Source organism: Hemicordylus capensis, chromosome 10 (assembly GCF_027244095.1).
Source record: "Hemicordylus capensis ecotype Gifberg chromosome 10, rHemCap1.1.pri, whole genome shotgun sequence".
NCBI lineage: Eukaryota > Metazoa > Chordata > Lepidosauria > Squamata > Cordylidae > Hemicordylus > Hemicordylus capensis.
The window spans coordinates 21,965,785-21,974,109 of record NC_069666.1 but is presented as its reverse complement, the minus strand read 5'-3'; the positions used below and the strand labels follow the sequence as shown (position 1 = coordinate 21,974,109).

At 47.5% G+C, this 8,325-nt stretch overlaps 1 pseudogene; it reads left to right on the top strand.

Annotated features, from left to right (window-relative positions):
• The first annotated feature begins 205 nt into the window (after positions 1 to 205).
• LOC128335234 (uncharacterized) lies at positions 206 to 322 on the top strand (annotated as a pseudogene).
• The last annotated feature ends 8,003 nt before the right edge of the window (positions 323 to 8,325 follow it).

Genomic DNA, 8,325 nt, shown 5'->3' with positions numbered 1-8,325 from the left:
GCTCAATTATCTGTAATTTAATGATCTCAAAGACCATGATCTCCAATACAAGGTCACAGCCCTCCCTCTCTATTAATTACAGTGGAAATCCTCTCCATCATCTGAGCATTATTCAGCATCTCCATGATTAAAAGGATGCAAATGTTTCCAGAAAGAGCTGCTATTTGGAGTTTTTGGCGGTGGGCACCATGAAAGAACAGGTATGGCATCCATGGGCCACCCTGAATACGCCCAATCTCATCTGATCTCAGAAGCTAAGCAGGGTTGGGCCTGGTTAGTACTTGGAAGGGAGACCACCTGGGAATACCAAGTACTGGATGGTGACTACTATGGCTCAGCATACCAAATTTATTAATATTATTATTTATTACTTATTGAATTTTTATACCGCCCTTCCTAATTTGGCTCAGAGCGGTTTACAAACAAAACAAAAACAGAATCAGTCAACAATAAAAACAAAAACTTTAAAATATCATTAAAACATCAGTTAAAAAAACAATTAAAGAACCTTTAAAAACTCAGTACATTGAAAACCACTTACAACAATTTAAAAACCCTGGAAGGCCAGACCAAACAAGTAAGTCTTAAGGGCTCTCCTGAAGGTCAATAAAGAGTCCAAATTACAGATTTCTGCAGGGAGCGCATTCCACAGCCCAGGAGCGGCTACAGAGAAGGCCCGCCTCGGAGTCACCATCAGATGTACCAGTGGTAACTGGAGACGGACCTCCTCAGATGACCTTACTTCTGGGCTGGATCCTTAACTGAGCAACCATGTGCTCTGCAAAAAGGGGAGGGAGCCACTGTGCTCACCCACTGCTGACCCCCACAGCAGCCCCCTGTCCAATCACCATTGGCTTTCTCAGCACCTTCACCCCTGCTTATCACAGCAGCCATTTTGCCTCCCATTATACCTCCATGACGCGGTATAAAAATGTCAGTGCTCCAGTGCCCATTCCAGTGATAATAGGTGTTGGGGGGTTGCTGTAATTATCCTGTGTCACATTGGTATATTGGGAGGTGGACTGGCAACGGAGTGAGTGGAGGGCTGTGCAGCAGTGGGTGGCCACTACAGCAGGTGAGTGGCAGGAGCAGCCCACCCAAGTATCTAGACACATGCCACCACCAGCATTGCACCTGTACTGCTGAATGCTGAAGGTTCGGAGAGGCCTAGATAGAAGTGCCAGCCCTGCTGTAGCATTGGAGAGAGGAGAGCTGGTCTAAGGAGAGAAGAGCTGATCTTGAGGTAGCAAGCATGACTTGTCCCTTTAGCTAAGCAGGGTCCACCCTGGTTGCATTTGAATGGGAGACTAGAAGTGTGAGCACTGGAAGAGATTCCCCTTAGGGGATGGAGCCGCTCTGGGAAGAGCATCTAGGTTCCAAGTTCCCTTCCTGACATCTCCAAGGTAGGACTGAGCGAAATTCCTGCCTGCAACCTTGGAGAAGCCGCTGCCAGTCTGGGTAGACAATACTGAGCTAGATAGACCAATGGCATATATGTATGTGGGAGTATATGGCAGTTTCCTACGTTCCTATGTTCCTATTATTGACTACATTCACTTGACTACATCACCATCTCTATCCTTCAGTTCCTTCTCTATAAAACCCAAACACTGATCTACCTTGCCACCATGGGCCACTCCAGGTGCTTGCTCAGGCTGAACATCCCGGCTTCAGGATGGAAGAGTGGGTGGGCAGACTCTCCTAATCCATTGTGGTGTCCACACAGATACCCTTACATAAAGAGAAGTGAATTGTGTGATCTTGCCTCATTTCTGAGAAGGAAGAACAATGCAACTCAGGCCTTTACCCATATGTGTTCCTGCACAAAACATCCACGTGGCTAGTTCAGTTAAGAGGTTGGTAGAAAGGCCTGTGCCTGGGAGCCAGTGTGATGACTGGTGGTTGGTTCACTCTCCTCCCTACTGCCCCTTGGTGGTACCCAAGAGATATGGCATCGGTGATAATGATTGGGTGGGGAGGTTGTGTCACCTTAAGTCCACAGCCCAGCAAAAGCCATAAATGTTCCATGCTGTTAAGGGGTCATTAGGTAGCTCCTAGGAGGTATGCCTTCCTCTGGTGCTGGCCCCTCATCACTGGACAGTTCTCCTCCATACTGGGCATCATGCTCCTGGCAATCCCTTCAGGAGGTGGGCCCAACACAACTCGGGTGTGGACACTCCTCCAGGGAGCACAGAGAGATGTGCTCTGGTTTACCCGGTCTGGTCTCCTACCCTCCCAAAGCGGCCTCCTGAATCGGTCCCAGGGCGACAGATGATGTCAACCAACTCTTGCTTCCGAAGAGTGGTGTGGGGCACTCAAGCACTGCAGCATGAGAAGCACACTCTCATGGTTTTAGTTTGTGAGCCCTTTGGGGACAGGGAGCCATCCTTGTTTGTTTATTCTTATTTCTCTGTGTAAACCACTTTGGGGAATTTTTGCTGGAAAATGGTATATAAACATTTGTAGTAATCGTATATATAAATATTCATAGTGGTCATGCATGCCCCAGCCGGGACACCGCAGGACCCAGAAGAACCTTGAGTGACGGTGAGTCCTGACAGCCAGGATCTTCTGAATTTTTTAAAAAAATATGGAATTACCATTTCCACCACCACTGCCCAAACGCACACACATATGAGCATGCATATGGACAGTATGGATGTTTCACATTGGCCACCTTCGAACATAATGCCAAACCGTGGGTGCAATTGACCTGAAGTGTGTATGGGTGTCCACGAATGGTTTGTATGGAACTGGTTCTCCTTGAACTGGGTCCAGTTCAGGGATCGATCATGGACTGAACCAAGGTCAATTTGGTCCATGATCAAACTGAATCAGGCCCGGTTCGGGTGAACCAATTCGGCACGGTAAGGGGCTGCTGGGAGGGGGCAATGAAAGAAGTAAAAAGCTGCTTACCTAGCCAGGGCAACTGCTGCTGCTTGCCCTCCCTGGTGTGGCCCCAACAAGTACACTTCCTTCTCCTTTACCAAGTTGCTGGCTCAATAGCAGCTCGGTTCTGGCCTCCACCCACTCTGACCACATGAATGACCACCGCACATGTGTGGAGGCCATGTATGTGCCAGCATCACATGAGGGCATCTGGGAGACACCCCACCGACATGTGATGATAGCTGGGGGGGAGCACCGCTGTAGTTCCTGTGGAGGTGAGCAGCAGAGGAGCAGGTGTGGACCTCAAAGGTGAGGGGGATGTGCTGCGATTCACTACTCAGATTTCATGCACATCCCTACTTGTAATTGTAGATAGAGTATCAGCTATTCGGCCCCACAAATCAAAAGGTACATGAATTCAGAATATAAGAAATATATTTTATTTTTTACTTGTTCTCAACCTTCAGGCCCAGGATGAAATCCTTGTCATGGAACAGGAAACTCAGTCCATAAACTCCAGTGAACCTCCTTTTGATCTACTCCCAAAGGACACTACATTAGATGGTGCATTTGGAGAATGTACTGCAGACTCCAAACCCTTTCAAGTTCCATTCAGCAATAATGACTGCAGCCAAAAGAGCAATTGGCATTATTTCAAGTATTTATTTCAAAAGCTTTTTTCATCCCTATTGACATGATTTGATAGTTTCGCTTTCATTTTATCTGGTGCCTTCTTTATGTTTTGCTTGAGTGAGACAACAATATCTGTTTTTATTACATGGATCACTTTTATTCCTCCTTCAAAATAATGTCAGGCCTGATGTAGCGGATGGTTTTATTTGTCATAATAGGCAAAACCCAATGAAAGGTTCAAGGTGCATTTTCGAAAGCTGATGAGATATTGGTCCCAAACCAGAGAGGCAAAATCTGCCTATAGACGCCAGGTCTCTGCCAAGCATTCTCTAATTTCATTGGCTGGCATCCAGACGGAATAGAACCACTCAGAAGTTATTGTAAAGGACTACTTAATTTCAATAGAACTACTCAGGAGTAATTTAGTCCAGTGACACAGTGATGGAAACATCAGCCACTATTCAGTTCAAAGGCAATATCAAAGGCGAAATCAACAAAAAGGATTTCTGAAAAACACTCACCGCACTGAACATTACCTTTGTTTCGATGGTGCTTGGGACCCCCTTTCTCCCTTAACTCAGTGATCTTCACTATTTTTCAAGTGGGGGCAGTGGCCGAGCCAGGGAACAGAGGCATGGGTCCTGCCCTGTCCTGGGTGGCCCTGATGTGCGTGTGCCCCGTGCATTCCATGCACCAGTGACACCCCTTGTGCATGACATCATGTGCATATAGATGTGGCCCACCAGAGGGCCCGTATGTGTCCTTTAGCATGCATTCCCAGCCAGCAAATGTATTTATTTCCCTTGCTCTCCCTTGCTGGAGGGAGAAAAAGGGAAATAAATGCACCTAGCCAGGAAACGCTGGCTGGGAATGAACTCCAGAGGGCTTGCATGGCCCTTCCATGGCTCATGGCTGGGTTCCTTAAACCCATCCGCTCAATGGTGGTTCCACCCCTGAGTGGGGGCCACTTTGACCAAAACAAAAAATAAAACATCAACACAGTAGTGCACTTTTCTCAGTGCTGGAAGGGCCTTTTAAGAGGAACGGAGCCCTCCCTTAGGAGGAAAGCACTGGGAAGAGAGCTGAAGAGCACTGTTAAGAGATTCCCCTTAGGGGATGGAGCCACTCTGGGAAGATCAGAAGGTCCCAAGTTCCCTCCCTGGAAGCCAGGGGCGTAACTAGGTTGGAGTGGGCCCTGAGACAAGATTCTTAAATGGCCCCCCCGTCACCACTTACCTCTCCTTCCTCTAGCCCGATGTCTCTGCTAATTATCCCAACTAGTTGCAAGGTATAGATAACACCTTGGGGAGAGCCTCTGAGGGGCCCCTCCAAGGGTGGACTCGCGGAGACAAACAACAAGGAAATAGCGCCAGAACAAGGAGGAGAATTTTTTTAATGACTTCAAAAGGAAGATTGGGTGGGGGAGAGCCTCTGAGGGGCCCTCCAAGGTGGGGGCCCCCAAGACAATGGCCTCCCCCTGCCTAATTGTAGTTACGCCCCTGCTGGAAGCATCTCCAGACTGGGCTGAGAGATTCCTGCCTGCAACCTTGGAGAAGCTGCTGCCAGTCTGTGTAGACCAGGGATTCTCAACGTTGGGTCCCCAGATGTTATTGGACATCAGCTCCCATAATCTCCAACCAAAGGCCACTGGGCTAGGGATTATGGGAGTTGAAGTCCAGTAATATCTGGGGACCCAATGTTGAGAATCCCTGGTATAGACAATACTGAGCTAGATGGACCAAGGGTCTGACTGAGTATATGGCAGCTTGCTATGTTCCTATGTTCCTATGAAGGGCTACACTTCCCAGCACTCTGTGCACACCTTCCCAGGGGGAGCAGGGGCCCAAGAGGGTTCCGTTTCCCTTAAAGGGGCAAAGCTCAGCACTGCGCAATGGGAAAGGTCATCTCCTCATGGTGCCAGGGGGACTGTGCAGAGTATTCCACTTTGGCTGAAGCTTCACACAGACCCAATAAACAATTAGTTAGGGAACCACACTTAAGGTTTCTGGAATCCACCTGCTACTGGCCCCCAGGCCTTCCAATGAAGAACACTGATTTAGTTGCTACTTCTTGGCATGCTTTCCTTCTTTTTTGATCTGCTAGATTAATTTGCCCATAGTGCAATCCAAATCAATAGGCTTTGGCAACCCCTACGATCTTGTTTACAAGCATCCATGACACTGTTGTGTTGGACCACATTTTGACACCATTAACAAAAACTGTGTGAGTCAAAGCATCAAACAGGATTAAATGGTAGTACATACATAGACTGACTGAGTCATGCATACTATTCATAACCAGACGCCGTCACATTCCATAAATAGAGCACAGCACCTAATGTAGATATTAATTAACTAATATGCTATCCCCTGCTAACGGAGTTCCACTGCTAATTGAGCAAAGAGGCACCCTTTTAACGTGGTGATTCTCTTTATTTAGCAGGGGGAAGCAACTGGCCCTGTCCATCCCCAGAACAGTACCTCCAGTGACTATTGCTCGGGTCTATCTTAAGCTTCTTTTTAGATTGTGAGCCCTTTGGGGACAAGGAGCAATTTTATTTATGTATTTATATCAATGTAAACGGCTTTGGGAACTTTCGTTGAAAAGTGGTATATAGATATTGGTTGTATTTGTTGTGTTGGTTGTATAAAATACACTCTATATCAGGGTTTCTTAACCTTGGGCCCCCAGATGTGGTTGGACTACAACCCCCATCATCCCCAGACAAGTCCGAGGATGATGGGAGTTGTAATCCAAAAACATCTGGGGGCCCAAGGTTCAGAAACCCTGCTCTATATGGTATAAGAGGGTTGACATTATGAGTTAGTCACTGTGGGCACTGACTGAGGATCCAGGGTCATCAGAAGGGCCCATGACCAACTTCCAAGGCCCTGGTTAAAAAAAAAAAGATGGGACGTGTGCAGTCAAGAAATATTCCACACAGCTATTGCTACTGCCAAAATCAGCCTTCCCCAAACCCTTGTGGAAACTTGTCTTAGAAGAGGTGGTTTGGAACAGGGATTCTCATGTGTGGGTCCCCAGATATAATTGGACTTCAACTCCCATAATTCCCAACCAAAGGCCACTGGAGTCGGGGATTATGGGAGCCGAAGTCCCGTAACATCTGGGTACCCACATGCTGAGAAACCCTGGTCTGGAAGACCCTTCAGCAGGTGTTAATGCAATGCTTCTGTCCAACCGTTCCATTCAGTGACACAATGGTGGAGAGGGAAGCATTGCATTGTGGGTTAAAAAGATGGCAGCTGCTGGTGTGACTGCCCCCCGACCACTAAGGTGGTACACAAAGGCATTTGGCTAAGGGCCCCCATGAACCTGGCACCTGCATTGTACTATAATATTGACTTCAAAGCTTTCTCCAAAAAAACAACAGATAATAACAAGTAATATTTATTGATGTTCTGAATGTACCTCTAACTAAGGGCCAAGCCAGTTGACGTGCATGTCATATGACTGAAGCCTATCTGCTTGATTTTTCAAGTGCAAATAGTAGCAGCACAAGGCCAATTCTGTAGTTGAGTAGCCCTCAACCTTCATTGTCCATTAAAGTGCCCATTAAAGAGCAGTATTTAGGTATTACTTATTCTACAGACTGCGATCTCTTCACTTAATACAAAAGCATTCCCGGTACCTCTTTTATAGTATAATCGCTGGATTCAGTCAGACGATGCATTGGCCTGATTTGATCAAGGCTGCCATTTGTGTTAGAGAAACAATACAATAATACCTTGAATCAGATTAAAATCCGATATTTTGATCTGTGAGCAGTAGGTACGTGCACAAGACCAGGTTACCTGGTTCGATTCGAGTCTGAACTGGGCTTGAACGGAACTAGGCAAGATCAGTTTTGGCAGCCAGAACAAGGGGCCCAGCTCAGCTCAAATTCAAGTTGCATGCAGAAGGTAGGGATGTGCACAGAACTGGCGGGGGCCGGCTCAAAGGCGGGGGGACAACTTTAAGGGTGGGACAGGGTGCCCTTGGCCCCCCCACCTGTATTTTCCCCACCGGCTCGCTGCCATGCTGCCCCACCCGCTCCTCGAACAGGAAGGGACTGGAAGTAACCCATCAGTGTGTGCACATCAGTCAGTGCATATGCCCAATGTGCACTTATGCACGCCCAACATGTGCATGCGCACAGTTACATCTGGTCACTTCCGGTCCGAGGAGCGGACAGGCAGCAGGGAGGTATGCTGCAACCCTGCCGGATCAGTTTTTAAGTGAGTACCAGCAGGGGAAACACCATGGCGGGTAAGTGCACCCTCCCTGGCCTTTAAAGTTGTCCCCCCCTACACACCTTTGAACCCCCCAAACTGCCTCTGAATAGGTTCATGTACATCCCTAGCAGAAAGTTCCTAGTTCCCTCCATGGCAGCATCTCCAAGATAGAACAAAGAGAGACTCCTGCCTGCAACCTTGGAGAAGCCACTGCCAGTCTGGGTAGATGATACTAGCTAGCTGGTACCTGAAGGACCACCTACTTCCAAGGGTTTCTGCCTGCCCACTAAGATTGTCGAGGAGCCTTTGCTCCATGTGCTGATGTTGGGAGGGGCTAGATTGTCATGCACACAGGACAGGGCCTTCTCTGTTGTTGACCCCAGATTCTGGAAAGCTCTCTCAGTGAAAGAAGACCTTTTTATTTACTCAGGCTTTTATCTCCTACAGGCTGCCAGGTGTCTCAGCTTTCTGGCTTCTGTTTCTTTTTAATTGTTTCATGGTGTTTTGTGGTTTTAACGTTTCATTGATTTTAAGGTCTTAAATGTCACGGAATTTCATTGTGTTTTAACTT